The 17,245-nt window shown below is 36.0% G+C and overlaps 1 protein-coding gene across 2 annotated transcripts in view; it reads right to left on the reverse strand.

Annotated features, from left to right (window-relative positions):
* Nucleotides 1-16,052, reverse strand: part of LOC113064820 (protein phosphatase 1 regulatory subunit 29-like) — a 100,550-nt gene extending 84,498 nt beyond the window's left edge. For both annotated transcript variants that reach the window (XM_026235768.1, XM_026235766.1), the window contains exon 1: nucleotides 15,767-16,052. The gene's annotated coding sequence lies outside the window, so the exon portion shown is untranslated. The remainder of the gene's footprint in view (nucleotides 1-15,766) is intronic.
* Nucleotides 16,053-17,245: the final 1,193 nt, after the last annotated feature.

Below are 17,245 nucleotides of genomic sequence, written 5' to 3' on the forward strand. Positions count from 1 at the left end.
AATCTGACTCACGTTTTTAGCTATGCTAATTGCATCTTGTTTCAAGCTGTGCAGCATAATTACCAGTCATGATAATTGCATTAATTTTTGAAATTAGAAAGGCAATGCAATTAGCTGTAGATACATAGGCAATAACTTGCATAGAGTTGGTTTGCAAATAAATTTCTTCCTGCAACACTCTGCAGTAAGCAACTAAACAACATGCTACATGTGTAGTTTTGTACACGTTTATGTGTTTTTATTAAGAGGAAAATATTTTACCTTTGGAAAGTGTTAGTGTTTGGAAAGTGAAAGTGTTTCTCTCTCTCTCTCTCTCTCATTGTGCAAAAAAAATTTCCAATTGCTTTTCATGTTACAATTATATTGAAGGCATGGGTCAAGAGTAAAACAATATATATTTGAAAATTGATCGAGACTGACTAACCAACGAAATAAATAAAAATGCATATTTGGATTGAAGCCTGGGAACAAACTGTAAAATTAAAATAAAATAAAAAATCAATCACTAGAAGATCAACTGTCGACTGGATCACATGCAAACATATGCCAAAGGACTGTTCGAATCCACTGAGTTTATATTCTTATGAATATAAAAATGGCATTTTCTATGTTAATATTTATATAGTTTGTATGGACTAAAACCATAAAAACATAAATCAAATTTCAGCTCAAGGTCTTCAACTACTCCTTCCTATTTTTAATAATTACTCTTTATTTGAGAATATAGTTTTGTCATGCCTTTTGTCACAGAAGGCAAGAATTCGAATGGATAACAATACCAGCGCTCTATTTGTCACAGCTTTAGAAGCAGCCAAATTTAATTCCAAGACAACTGACAAAAAAGGCATAAATTACAAATTTAGATTCAAAGGCTACGCTTGTGTTTCTTTTTATATCATAAAAAAACAAAGAACCTTCTGCTGTGCTCCAATTAAAAAAACGACACCAGTTCAATAGAATGCAGGCCCACCTAGTCTATTCTTAGAGACAATCTTGACTTCCTCAGCAACACAATAATCTATAGAATAACTCCAAATAGAAACACATCAAACTCTGAAACATTCTCTTATGAGGATGAACTTAGCATCCGTTAACCAACACAACTGTTGACATTAACTGGGGTGCTCGGCATCCTCTCTAACGTTTATTCTTTTAAATGTCAGAGTCAGTGCCTGAACCGGCAGCATTGCAGTCCAGCCCCGTTGACATGGATCAAAAGGTGGGAAAAGGCCAGTACAGTCATTATCACCATGGTGAGGAAATTTCAGTTGGGTTAGAGGCTTCAGACTCGGTTATACCAAGAATGGAAGAACCCCTGGGGACTAGTGACCTGTGAGAGAGGCCTGGAACACTGCACTCCTCAGAGAAGAACAAATACACTGTTAAAAATAAAGGTTCCAAAAGCAGGTTTTCACAGTGATGCCGCAGAAGAACTGTTTTGGATCCAAAAAAAAACAAACTTTAAGTTAAAGTTCTTAAAATAACTTTTTTTGTTGTTGTTGTTGTTCTTAGTGTGAAGAGTGAAGAACAGTTTAATGATCTAAAGAATGTTTTTTTTCACTATAAAGAACCTTTTGCGCAGTGGAAAGCTTGCATGAATATTATAGGTTCTTCACTGATCCATCTATGCCAATAAAGAAACTCTATTTTAGAAGAGTATGGTCAAATAAAAAACTTGAATGCAGTGAATGGGTGCCATCAGAATGAGATCCAATCCATCAATTTATTCACCTTAATTAATTAAAGAGCCACACAGATGGGAAATCAAAAATTACCTGTATTACAGTGTATGATGTAGCTGTCCATCAGTGTAAACAATGTCCAAAGTAATTAAACCAAAAAGTACACGATTTATAAAGTTATTGGCTTCTAAAGTAAGGAATCGACTCTGAATCACTGAAACGAGTCGTTATAGATTTCAAATCTTTTGCCCATCTCTATGTACGTCACGTGGAGCACTTTGCATAATAATCTCCGCCTACCATGTTGGGAGAAACGGATATGAAAACAACGCGATGTCTGTTTTTCATGTCTCCCTTCGTGACCACGCCCCCGCGCTGAACGCGATATTCAGATTCAAACTGAAGCGCGCGGCTTGAATACACCCACACAGAAGAAAAAACAGTGAGACTGTTCAAGTTTTTTATTTTACTGTTTGCTTCGCGATGAGAGGAATAAGACATAATTCACCCCAAACAGATGCTAACGCATAGTTTACCGTGGAGGTGTGTGCGGAACAACCAATCAAACCTGACTATGTTAGTTGACCAATCAGAACACAGTATGCTACCGAAAGGTGGGGTATAAGGAAACTGAATCTTTTGAACAGCTTTGCGCGAACCTTTTGGGGATCTCTGAGAATTGAGGTAATTTTAAAATTATATTTTGACAAAATGACAATGTTTTTTAACCTTGGATGGATTTAAACCTAATGTACAGGACTTATAAACAGTGATAGGAAGCTTAGAAATTCCATCTTACTGGCTCTTTAATAATAATAATAATAAATCAATTGTTATCAATTAAACTTGTGAAGTGAAAAGTTGCATCTTTGTAAGAAACCAATCCATCAAGGCATTTTAATTTTAAACCATTACTTCTGGCCAAAATATGAGTCCTGATTCAGATTCAGATGATTCAACGTTTTCACTGAAGAAAGCAATATTATGGATAGAGCAATCATAATGATGGATTTCTTACTTACAAACATTCAGCTTGTCCCTTCACAAAATGTTTATTGATGGACTGGAGTCATGGGAATAACATGTTTTATAAGCTCATTCTGACAGCAATTGTTCCAAATATGTTACAATGAAGAACCAAACTCACTTACATCTTGGATGGCCTAAAGGTGAGTTTAAATTTGTGAGTGAACTATTCCTTTAAGAAGGCATCCTAAATTACGTCATCTCAAACCAATAACGGCCTGATTCAGTAACCTTGGAATGCAGAAGATTGTTGGCATTTTGGGCAGAGGATATTCTGGCCGTTTTCCATGTCCACACTATGATGGAATTCACAGCTTCTAATTGGACCAGATGGTGAGGAAATGTGGCCAATTATGGTTGATTACATACCCACACACGCAGAGAAAGCCACGTCCACATCCGTCCCTGGGTGTCCACCTACATGAACATACATAAGAACAACAACACAGCGGTAAAGTTGTGCATTGCAGCTCAGACTGTATCAACAACATAATGAAAAATCTTGATCATAGTCACCCACACAAACAAGATTTGGTCTGGGTCACAGAGTCGTTTCAGTACCATGGAGAGCACCAGTGAATTGCGCTACAAAGGAAATGGGTGAGCCACTGACTTCAGCACCACGGACAGTGCCTGTCAAGACCCAAAACTGATTACCATTAATCGTGCTTGTCTGGAATGACACTGTTGTAGTAACCAAAGGAAAGGAATCTGAATGGCTTATACAACTTGGAAAAAGTTCACTGTTTTTTTTTTTTTCTTCCAAAAAATACATTACATTTAGGTAACTATGAAGATTATTATTACCACACAGCAATAGTATATTAGCAACATAAAAAGCATAAAACTACACATAGCTTTCCTCAATCCACTACAAATAGCTATTGTTTGAAAGCATAAAATTACGAGGGGTTAAAAAGACTTGTCTGTTCGACACGAAAACCTGAAAAACCCTTGATAACACGCACACCATGCATAAACCATGAAACGCAGACACGCTTTTCTTTATTCAGGGACTTTTTGTGATAAGCCTAGGTAATAATGAAGCATATGCATCTCCCCACATAAAAGGTGAAATTATGACTGTTTAAAAAAAAAAAAAAAAGATTCATTGTGTTTCTTTTTCCCCTGCTACTAGACATTAGCACAGTTTTAATTAATGGCACATGCTATGCCTGGAGGCTGAGAGGAGATTGCAGTGCACTCTCATGAAATTACCTCTCCTCATGTGTGCTTTGAAAGTTAATGAGAGAAACGCAGAGGCTTGTGGCTGCGTGAGGGATGCAGAGAAACAACAGAGCTTAAGGAATGATGGATCTGCTAACTGTAGCGTCCACAGGAAGTGATAGCAGGAAATGGTGTAGCTGATGCATGTAATTTATGTCCAAATACTTTCTGTCTTTCTCTATGTTGAATTCAAATGATTGCTCTGATGGTTTTGGTTCCCCGCTCAACCAATAGTGTGAATTTGGGGTGAAATAACCAACCAAAGATTTTCACAAAGATTTTACTGAAACGGTCCTACCAATCTCTTTCATTCATTCTAATGCTATTTCATTGTAATTGTAAAAAATAATCTACAAATACTGAAGCAGAACTTTACAAAACACAAAATTTATTACACCGCCAAAACTTTTGGCCACAACTAAAGGTATATTTCTTTATTATGAAGATTTTTGTTGATTTTTGTTGTTAATGAATGAATCAAATTAGTATGAATATATATATATATATATATATATATATATATATATATATATATATATATATATATATATATATATATATATATATATATATATATATATATATATAAATTATACAGAAGAACAAAAAAATTAACTACATGCTAAGAACAGAACAGAGGTCTAGAGGAAAAATGTGGAGCCACACAAACACACACAGAGACAGATGTCTGGAGTCTCTGGCTGGTCTAAGACTTCTCTCTAATTGCCATGAGTCAGCCTACACCGGGGCTGGACCTTACGCCCACACATACACACTGAACGACACACACACACACACACAGCCACTGCATGGCCTCCATAGAGAACAGCCTAGTATCTGTGGGTAAGCCTCTTAGTATGCAGTGGGAGATGGCTGGAGAGAGTGTGTGGGTGTGTGAGACTGCGTGTGGTCAACGCCGGCCAAGGAGTTTGCATTCGTTAATGAAATTTCAGGGGCGATGTTGACAGCTTACCAGTACATGGATGTGTTTGTGTGATTATGACACCGTGTCTTGTGTCTAGTGTCCTCTACTGTCAAAACATATCGGAATCATCAAAGAACACAAGCGCTAAATGACAAATCACAATGACTATAACTTACATTCAAGTCCAAATAGATAGATAGATAGATAGATAGATAGATAGATAGATAGATAGATAGATAGATAGATAGATAGATAGATAGATAGATAGATAGATAGATAATTTAATATTATTTAAATAATATTTGTATTCAAATCTCATAACAGAAGTAATTTAAATTAAAATCAGTAGCTCTAATTAGACAGGAGGCGGAGTCTTTGTTTCAAATGGGTTGAAAATATTGGAGCTGCTATAGCTCTCTCTCTCTCTCTCTCTCTCTCTCTGGGTGAGATAATCCACACCTCATTCTCCCCTGCCGCCCACTCTCATTCGTGCGCTGGGGGACCATCTGCTGTTCTCAAACCTCTAGACACGCCGCCAATAAAGAGTCAAAGAGACAGGCAGGCGAAAGACATGATGATTCAACTCCCCTGAGCTTCCTGCCAACATCAGTTTGCGCCACATCTCGCCTCTTTCCAAATCCATTGTTTTTTTTGTTTTTGTTTTTTAAAGAAAAGTAAGGATTGTAAATATAAGAAAGTCAAGGATCACTGGTCTGAACCTCCAGATCAGAAATGCCAAACTTCAACCTGCACAAACATGTTGAGGAATAACCAACTAGAAGCAGTGACACTGCTAGCCTTTAGAAGCTTACCCGTTTCAAAAACAGTGAGGTGCAGGACCAAACTAAATTTTCTGATGAGTCGCAGGTGTGGTGAACATGCATTCTGATTAGCAAATTATTCAATTAATAGCTTCAGTTGACTGTAGTGCAAACAGTATCACATAAAACCATCTGTGTAATAGCAGCGGGAAGCTTGATTCATTTGAATGAATCCGCGCACTTGGACGGTCCATACCAGTGAATCAGATGCACAAAAGCTTTACTGCAAAGTTTGATTTATTTTATTGAATCAGTCAGACAATATTAACTTCTTTTATATTGTTATTGTTTAATAAATAAATTGTAAAATGGATAATAAAAATAAATTAGAATATATATATATATATATATATATATATATATATATAAATGCAATATGTTATGAATAAAATACTTTATTATATGTTTAAATGAGAATGATTTTATATATAATAATTACATTTATTTATTATCATATTAAAATGAAACGCACACACTACAAAACAAAACATTTTTGTAACTAATTTTACATATTTAAAAATAAAAGATAAATATTTTAATAATTGAATTTAATATTTATCACACACACACACACACACACACACACACACACACACACACACATATATATATATATATATATATATATATATATATATATATATATATATATATATACAAACACATATATATATATAAAATATTAAAAATATGTACAAATTAAAATAATAAAAAATAGTGAGCATTTCATGAAAGTAAACAGCCTCATGTCGACAAACAAGCACGTATATACACACACGCTCGCACACAAACACATTTTCTACAAGTGATGTTATAGAAATGGCTGTCAGGGCAGGCATGATAGCTGGTAAAAGTGATGAAATGAGAAAAGCAAAATTGTTGATCTGCAAACCAGGATCCTTTCATGTGACAAACACTCTCTTTTTCTCTCCTCCAAACTCTGACACACACAAATACACTATATAGGACATGCGTAGCCATGACAAAAATACCATAAAGCACATCTCTTGTTACTCTTGTAATCTCACCTTAACCTGCTCTTTATCACATGATCGCTTACAGCTTCCATCATAATCGACAGCTGCCATGGTGGTGCATATCAAAATTAGATTTCAAATTTTGTAAAAAATAAAAATAAAAAATACAGAAACCAGTTGATCACCTATGGGTATCTCCATGGCAACATCTCTGGAAAGACAGATTCTCCAATTGGCCTTGGCAAGACAGCTCGCCCCATGCAGAAACATGTGATTGACAGGTGAGTCTGCGAAATGGAGGAGGCTCTTGGCAGAGGAAACAGCCATAAGTGACCAGTGACAGGTTTAGAGAAGAAGATGGTAAATGAGACATGGACAACCGCGAGCTGACCACTGATGGTTGTTACTCATACTTAAAGGAATATTCCAGGTTCAGTAAAGCTCAGTCAATATCATTTGTGGCATAATGTTAATTAATTCATATAGCATAATTATCCATATCCTATATACATCAATTTGTGTATTAAAACTTGCCTTTTTTGAGCCATAAAGCCTGTTTTACAGTCATTTTAGGGTTTAAAGAATTGTCATGGCAACAAAGTTGCAAAATTAACTATAACTTTACACAAAAGTAGCACAAAAGTAAGCCCTTTTCTCACTTTAAAATCATGTCAACACTCAAATTATTTATATCTTGGGACTATACTATTTAATCAGTGAGTATTTAAACTGAATTGGCCCTATTCACTTTAAATTAATTCGACTTAACCCTTGTTTTCTTTACATATGTAACGGGGCTGATAAGTCGTGAGATGTGCGGATCCATGTGCAAGCTTTTATTACACAGAGACATGGTTGTAACAGGCATGGGTCAAACACTGGCAAACAAGTATATAGAAGGTAAGACAAAGAATATTCCTTGGGCAAATGTGGGTCTTCGATGAACGAACAATATCCAGAGGGCTAAGCAAGAGGGGTAATCCAAAACATGAGACTATGAAAACTATCAACTGAAACAAGATGATGAAAACCATCACGGAAACGGCTTGGTATCACAGCTATCACTAGGAGAGAGATATGTGCAGAACAATACTCAGCAGTGTGTGAGGGGAAGTCCAATGCTTATAAAGCGTTTTTGATGAGTGCTGTGTGTGTGTGTGATATGTCTCAGGTGCATGGTGATTGTTGTCAGGTGAATGTGATTGGTGCAATGGAGCATGGGAAATGTAGTCCAGTGTGTACAGTGTATTGTGAGAGTCTGTGTTGTGGATGATGACCTCTGGTGGCGAATTAACGGAAGTTTAGTGACTGGATTATGTCAACATGGTTATGATGAGGAACTTAAAAGCAGAAATGTGAAGCTTATTATTTCATAAAAGCGCTTAAATTAATTCTTCTGATAAAACTTGGTTGTTATTGTGTGTCTGTAAAGTGTGTATTGCTGTTTAAAACATTTTTACAAGTGTTTTATGTTTGCGGCGACGTCACTGCAACAAAGTTGTACATTTGGATAGAATTTTACACAGAAGAGGTTAGAAAGCAATTTTACTTCCATTATAAGCACCTCACTGTAACCCAAATTCCGCAATCAAACCATATTTAGGGACTAGAACACTAGGCTCGTTTTATTTAGGCCCAAAAGTAGCCACCTAGTAACCAACCAGAAAACCCTAGCAACCTACTAACAAACACTCAAAGCAATATTGCACCTTAAAGTACATTTAGAAGCAAGGAAGTTCCAGTGAGGAGTTCACAATTTATTCCCGCCAATTAGGACACCTGATGAAAGCACTTCCACCCGGCCACGAATTAACCTCAAGAGCTAATTAGGAAGCTCAAATACCATAACCATCTCAAACGCAGGCGTGATGATGGGAAGAGACTTTAAATAGCTTAAATAAATAAATCAGTCACACGTGGGTCACATCCTGACTCGTTAAGATGTGATTTAATGAGGGTGGGGTGGCCTTAACGAAGGGGGGAAGGCGTTTCTGCCCTCTGATGACTAATTATGAAGATAAGGATAATTAAATACCCCCACTCTGGGATGTGTGTATTATCACGTCATGCATCTCGACTGGAGGGTGGACATCATCGCACACAGTCATTACACATGATTGGAGGAACAGAGGGAGGAACTGTTTACACACTCTCCAGGACACATGCAGAATCATGTGGACAAATACACAGATGCTCTCATGTCATTCTAAACCAACCATTTACCCAAGTGTCATTACAGACTGAGATTTAAGATGGTATTTCCTGAAATTTCTTTATGCTTCTGTATACTCTTAAATCAAGATTGATGCCATAGACAACAAACGGCATTTGTTTTTGCATCTACTAGTTGCCAAACAGACATGGTTATCGATGTTTAAAAACTCAAAATAGCCAAATATAATCTAAAACCTCTTGTGACCACTATGTTTTGAAAGTGAAATTACATAAATTACATTTGATGGCTATGATGAGGATATAATCGCCAAAATAATTTAAAACCAGTGTTGTGTTTTTTTTATTAAAACTATTTAATTTTGCTGTTGACTGAAATAAGGCTGAAATGAAATTTAAATAAATAAATAAATATTAGATAAAAATTTTGATGCTAAAAACTTTTAAAAGAAATATTTTTTTTATTATTATTATTCAAGAAATGAAAACAAATTGAAAATGAAAATGAAAATGAATGAAATGAAAAAGCTGAAAATAAAAAAAAATAAAAAAAATTACAATCACCTAAAATTACTTACCCTAAAAAGAAAATGGAGACGAAAATATATGTAATTTATATATATATATATATATATATATATATATATATATATATATATAAATATGTTCAGCATATAGTTGAAAGACAAAAAGAATCATATCAGTAAAAATGTTAGCTCTACAAATAAAATGCGCACAAAAGCTGACATGTAATTAAAAACATGGGATATCATTACAACAGCACTATAGAGTTTGAATATATTCATCAATAAAATCATTTCAGAACACTACAACATATGTTTAGTAGGCCATACAAGCTAATGGGTATGAAATTAAAAAGAGCTTCAGATTCAATAATAATAATTAAAAAAAAAAACTATTCAACCAAAATGAATTGATGCATAATGAATAAATTTTTTTAATCCATTTATGACTCTTATTTGAGGCACAAAAAAAAAAACATGCATTGATTGGACTGGGTCCCTTCTTCCCAAACCTCTCTAACCTTGCACATTTAAAATCATGTTTGCCTTGTTTAAACTGTTTAGAAGAAAATTAAATTGGGGGGGGGAACTGAAACAGAGGAGAGAGAGCACAGGAAAGAGTTCAGTTTGGCGGTTTTCCATTCTTTAAAAAGCAAGTTGAAGGTTCACAAGGGACTAAGAATTGTGAAACTTTTTAAACTTCTCAGAGAAGCAAACATAACCGGATGCTTAGAGGGAACTGGGAGCATGTGCATGTGTAAGAGAGAAACCTCCTTGCCCCGAGCAATCCATGGAAGATTGTTTAAAACATTTCTGATGGGGTTAAAATTTTTACTTTGTGTGTTTTTATCAAAAACAATATGCTAAATTGGTTTTTGCTGAAAGGTTGGTTTAGAGATGTATTTCACTTCAAAACCTATTTCATTCTACAAAAATAAAATAAAATAAAATAAATAAAAACCTTTTCGATTTGAGGGACAGAACTAAATTCTGTATACAGATTGCCTTAACATACCATATTCAATGCCAATTTGCTATTCATTCAGAGTTAATTCAAAGCTTAATGTGAGACGTTTAATAGCTAGATTCTTTTTTTTTCTTCTGAGAACTCATTTCTTCAATAAACAATAAATTGTTTTTTAACAATAGGCTATCAGCTTATAAGTCAGACATTGTCCAAATCATTTTAAGTTTGCCAACCGAAAGGGCTGTACTATGCACAATATGAATTATCTAACAGAAATTGAAGAGTCCTAACTGGTCTCCGGGGTTCCTCAGGGCCGTGTCTTGGGTGCTACTGAAATAGTCTGACAGTACGACTCTATTATACACAAACTGGAGTAAAATGCATGCTAAGCCTCATATATGCACGTCTACTAAGTGGTATGGGTTACTGTGTTACTCTAGAGTTCATGGTAAGTCATGCTATAGACTTTGCAACAGACGTTTTATTATTATCATTATTTGTATGGCTTCTTACAACTGAGCAGTGTCTCTATATAAGGGGCATTAAACATTACATCACAAACTATTTTTAAACTTGACTGAGTCACAGAATTTTCATGTTGCAAGATGAAAAAAAAAATGCAATAACATCAAAAACTTCAGATCAGATCAACTAATGAACTTTGATAAAATAGAGCAGATGATTTCCCCCCCATTACCTTTCAAATAATCTGTAATGAGTTAAAGGAAAACTTCACCCAAATATCAAAATGTCATATTAATTTATTTGACATCTGGCCGTTCAAATGTTACTTCATCAGAATAAATTTGGAGGAACTGCTGCAAATAAAAAGTGTTTTACTTGAGAAAGAAACATTATGGATAGAGGACACACATTTGAGCCAGGAACAACAATATGAAGCTTAAAAATATAAGTTAATAATTTCAGTTCACAGGATGTTAACTGATAGAGTGGATTGATGTGGAATACGTCTGGATTATTGTGATGTTACTGTTTGGACTCTCATTCTGATGGCACTCTTTCACTGCAGAGGATCCAATGGTGAGCAGGTGATATAATGCTACATTTCTCTAATTCTGTTCCCATGAAAAAACAAACACATGAACTATGAGGCAAGATAAGACAAAAACATCTGGTTTGGAAGCACTGCTCTATAGATACGCCTCAAAAAGTTTGCCTCAGTTTCTTCTTCAGCACTAAATGAGAAAGAGTAAAGAAGTGCGGACAGTTCTGAACTTATTCACAGCTAGTAATAGTATCCTGACTTCAGCATCATTAATGATCAGTGACCACGACATCATTGATAAATCCATAAGATTGCAGTAATTGGCCAAACTTCTTACGCTCCAAAAGACCAGTCGGAACAACAACAAAAAAAACGGAAGACAACTGCTGCAGAACTGGCTAAAATAATGTCGCAGACAAAGCCTTTGTTTTACAAGAGAGGGAACTGGGCATTTAAAAGTTTTCTTCACTACCATCTCTATGTGGAAGGAGAGTAAATAGGCAGAATGGAAATCCACTGGGACAGATGCAGTCTTAGATAAACTGACATCCAAAAGAGAGAGTGTGCATCTACGTACTGTAGCCACATGTGTAAAAGTCTCACTGCAGGCTTCAGACCACCCTCGGCCAAAATCGGCACTCAGTCACACCTGAAATCCTCAATGCACATGCAAGGATACCGAACCCCATGCACATACAAAATCGGATAAAATAAATATTGTTCTCTGATATGAATGGGTCCACTCAGAGGTCCAGAATGCCCACTGGTCCTAACAACTGTGAACACCTCATGGATTATTTTCACTTTAGATTAAAAGCCATTAATTGCCTCCTCTCACCCGTTCTCCCTTCCCTCACTTTTAGTACATACCAGCTTTCTTATAGCACCCCTATTATTGATTTTTGGAATTTACCTTTCATGCAGTGGGTACACAGTAAAATCCAATAGTTTACCTTACTTAGTTTTTATACTTGCTAGGTTTTATTAAGTTACAGCTCATTTCAAGACAAGTAAAACCGTTTACTTATGCTTACTTAAAATATCCAAGGAACCAATGACATTGATACGCCAATGAGAGGCAGCAGTGCACTAATATGTTGCTATTATACAACAAAACAACAGAAGACGAAGAAGAAAAAACTTTTGAGCAATTCTTAATAGACTTTTCACTCATTTGCTCCACTTCCGCAGTTCTTTCTCTAGTTGCATACACTTGTTTCCCAGTCACCCCCCCAAAAATAACAGTCATTTATATTCAGGATGTTCATCCAAATTTGGTATTCAAGAGGCTGCAGTGATTGTATTATGAATTAGAGAGGGTCCGTCTGTCTTTATTAGTGGGCATGCTTGGGTCACAGACAACATGAATATCAAAGTATGAATTGTGTGTGTGTTTTTCCTGTATCTCAAAACCCTTCCCCATCTACATCTCGCTTGCTCTTTCATGCTTTGTATCTGCACCTCCCCATCTGATCTCGATATGTAATGGATATAGCATTGACAAGCCTACCATACACCTTTAGCTGTCAGTATGCGCCTGCTGGCAATATTGGATTGTGCGCGTTCAGTAAAATGGTACAGAAAGAGTCCCGCAGGCAAACGTGCTGGGGTGGACGCGTGGGCATGAGATCCCATTTCATTTAAGCACACCGGCTCTCGTAAAGTTGCGCCTTTAAACAAGAGGCTGCATGACTCATTCATGGCACCTGTGGATGTGTCTAAAAAAAGGCCACAGATAAATCAGAACCGTGCAAACCTAATGAAGTCACATGCTCAGCATGTTCAGCAATTCTAGTAATTCGGTAATTCGGCAGTTTTTATATTTATTTTTATATGATTAATAAAAAACAAGCATGTGATATAATATTACAAACAAATAGTAAAATTAAAATATAAAAATTATACAACAAATTGACAGCTTTTAGTGGTAAACAGTACTTTAATCTAGATCACCATAAAGTAAAAAAAAAGCACTGGCTCACATGAAGGTTTGCCTTTAACCAAGCAGCTGCGTGACTCACTGGCACCTGTGGATGTGTCTAAAAAAAAGCCACAGATAAATCAAAAGCCTGCGAACCAGGCTGCAAATAATGGAGTCACATACAGTAGCTACTCAACATTACCACATGAAGTAAATAAGCTTTGGCAATGAGGGGTCAATTCATCATTTTTAAATTCATCCACTGTGGTTTAACACATGCAAGACTCAGATTCTCATTTAACCATTATTAAATTTGCTGCAAGCTCAGTGTAAAGCCAGTGTAAATTTTAAACTAAGCCAGTTTACTTAGTCAACATAATGTTTACTTAGTTAACGTTAAAAAAATATATATAAATAAAAAAAACTTGCTTCACCTCTAGAACAGCTTTCCCTTCTGAGTGACATCACTAAGCATTAGAATTTCTCAACTCCATCCCTTTTTACAATTCAGTTAATTTGCAATGCATAAAATGAAGCCACCCCCTTAAAAAAAAAAAAAAACATTGTAAAAGGCAGCTGTGGTTGTCAACTTTACAGTAAGAGTACAGTAGTAAAATTTTAGGTTTTACAGATTAAAATTACATTTATAGTTTAAAAATGCTATAATGTTAATATCAAAAATTCAAATTGCTAAAATAGTGTTCACCACAAGCAATTTTTACACTGCACAATGTCATACAAATGACACCAATAATACAATATAAGACCTAATATAAAATACCTAACTTATATGAAAAAATAATAAAAAAATACAATAATAAATTTCAATAAAAATACAAATAAAATATAACAAAAAATAAATAAATAAATCATCAAACCTGTCACAATGAGAATTCTGGGATAAAATAGTTACGTTTCTTCATTGTAAAAATTAAAATGACTTGTTCTGTTTAACTTCCAAGATCTACATTTAACAGTGTTTTATTAAATGACGTGAAATGTCCTTTAGATTTATTACAGCTGCTCACCCCACTGTCAACAGGTTAACTTTAACCATTAAAATTACAATCATTTTTATAGTGTACTTTTATCATTTAATTACAGAAGCAAAATTGGTTGCACATAGCAAATGCCTTTTCATTTTCACTTTATGTAAAAAGAAGCAGTAAGTTGGGGGCGGAGCATATCGTCAACTTCTCTTGCATTAAAGGCAGTGAAGCAGTTCCAGCCAATTATTTCACAACCAAGCATTCCTCAATGTAATATATATTGATATATTTTTATATTTGTATATTTATATATTTATATATTTTTTATTTTGTTTACTGTAACAGAAAACAAATCATTATTTTATTGTAAATGTTCCTATAGGCTATGTTTTAAATGTATATACATATAAAAAATATATATATAAGCTTTAAATTACATAATAAAAGTAATATAGAAATAATTTAATATAGCCTAGAAAAAGTTAAAGCAAAATTGGCAACTTTTGTAGTATACGATCATTCCCTTCAAATACCCTCAAAGCTGTAGAGAGAGCTGAGAGAGAGAGAGAGAGAGAGAGAGAGAGAGAACAAAAACCACAAAAGTCTAATTTCGATTTCATGTGGTTTTAATGCTCGGAGCTCGCAGATCTTCCCGCTGTCGCTGTGTACTGTAATGAAACAGGTGTGGTTGTGTGTAGCTCCCTAATCACATTGATTTCTCTCCATGCTGTGGTAAAGAGCTTTCTGAATCCCGTGCAGAGAGAGCCATTCTCTCTTTTATCAGTATTCCGGTGGAATCTGCTTCTGCTGTTAAAATGACAGAGAGTCAAAGCGGGGACCCCAGGCTTCTCCAGTCGCAGCGTATTTGTGAGGCTATAAATCAAATGACGGCGCTCTTCCACGTCCCGTATCTCACCCATCACCCCCTCTCTGTCGTTTATATCCATCAGCACGTTTTATTTCCAAAGACAAAAAGATGCTCTGGTGAATGCATCCTACGAAGCGACGAGTCCCTAAATGATTCGCTCTTTAGAAAAAGATGAATGAAATACTATACAGAAAGTAGACAAGGACAGAGCATCTGGTTTTGCACTAGCCTGTTACAGCCAAGAAAGCAAAAACCCTCATGCAGAGTTATTAAATGAATGGAAATCACAACCATCTTCAAGAAACTGCTGGAAAACACAATCTAAAGTCTACAGAAAATCTGTTTTTGTTAGTATGTTCCACGTATGTGTTTTATAAATGCCCTGAGTCTGGTTCGAGATACATTTTAAAACCTAACCATCTTCTGAAACCCCGATAGTGCCAGAGAAGATCTGATAAATCCGCGTTATCTTCAGCTGAACGATGCAACACATCTCACTAAACCCCTGCGCACACAGATCAGCATGCAGGTGGCTTTCCAAATGAATCACTTCTCATCAATGGAGAGCATATTGATTTTTTATTTTTTTTTAAAACGGACCAGATTGGTTTCTTTACCGGTTTTACATAGAAATGATAGAATTCGGAGACTGCATTCCTACCTCTGTTGCGGGCTGTTCCGTTGTCCACGTATTGCTGCGGAAAGGCAGTTTATTATCCCTTGCCAGCGCTGAGGACTCAGACCGACGGAGATACTGACTGAGCTGGCGCGCGCGCGAGAGAGAGATAGAGCGAGGGAGAAACAGAAAGAGAAATAGAGCGAGTGGGGAGACACATAGCCCACAACTGGATCAGTGTAGCCCGATTCCAACCAAATGAATTGCATGAGTTTGATGAATCATTTAAAACATGTCAGTGGTTCAATTAGCAAACACTTTAAATAGTTAACCCTGGGTCATTCTAAACTCAGTGTAAACGGAAAACATCCTTCTGTTTAACACCGCTCAAAATTAACCCGGGGTTAACAATTAATCTATATATAAATATTCATAAGAAGAAGACGAACGGAGCACGTGACCTGTTTATGTAAAGGCAGCGCTCGTTCTATTATCAAGTTTTTCCTGAATTCCCATGAATTTGCATTTTGACAGCCCTACTGTATGCATGGTTTCCCCTTGTTTCCAAGCATATTTAAATTTCCAACACTGCATCTTTGAATCCAAACCAGAATCATTACTAATATGATAACACACACATACACACAAACACTGGATTGACTGCAATGGCTTATTTCTTGACGGTAATATCTTAAGTGGAGATGCACATTAATACGCATAAATGCATTTTTCATATCGCTTCAGGTTTTTTGCTCGTTGTCTTTTCCATCGGCCACCAAGCACATCTGTTTTCTCACTCTGAGCACGTAGTGCGCCTCTGTCAGCGCGTGCCCACACGAGCGGGCAGGAGCCTTTGACGTCATAGAGAGGCACTCTGCCAGAGCGCGAGCAGCCAGCCACAGCTGCCCGCGTATGTTAAATCAATCTTTCACGTGAGTGACTGTACAGCTCCCCCTCTGGCATCCTGAAACATCCTCAGAGTGATATCAGGCACTGAATTTAGGTGAATGGAGGGTATGAGAGGCTCATTCACAAAAGAGTCTTGGCTATAGATTGCCTACACTGGAACTGTTTGAGATTTTGACCAGTTATGGCCAGTTAGAATTCATTTAGTCACCCTGAGAAGGGAACTATACAGGATAACCTGCCATCTTAAGTGAGATTACAGATAATGGGGAGTGCTTATTCAGTCTGAAAAGCACAGTTAATATGGTGCTTATTATACATCTTGCTGCCTCAAGTCGATCACTAAACAGGTGGTGTTTTGTAAATGAAGGTAACTAATATAGGAACTGATTTCAAACTGACTTCCAAGACACCATAAATGTCACATCGAACAAATTCAAGTAAACATCAAGCATATAGCAACATGTAACAAAGCAAATATTTAGTGATTTGAGTGAATTACCTACATAACACTGCTCCGGATAGTACAGGGTGAGGACCTACGTTCAAGAACATACACTCACAGATAACAGAGGAGTTTTGACATATCTGGCTTGATGGATTTACACACTTTCTACA

This window comes from Carassius auratus, chromosome 47 (assembly GCF_003368295.1).
Source record: "Carassius auratus strain Wakin chromosome 47, ASM336829v1, whole genome shotgun sequence".
Lineage (NCBI taxonomy): Eukaryota > Metazoa > Chordata > Actinopteri > Cypriniformes > Cyprinidae > Carassius > Carassius auratus.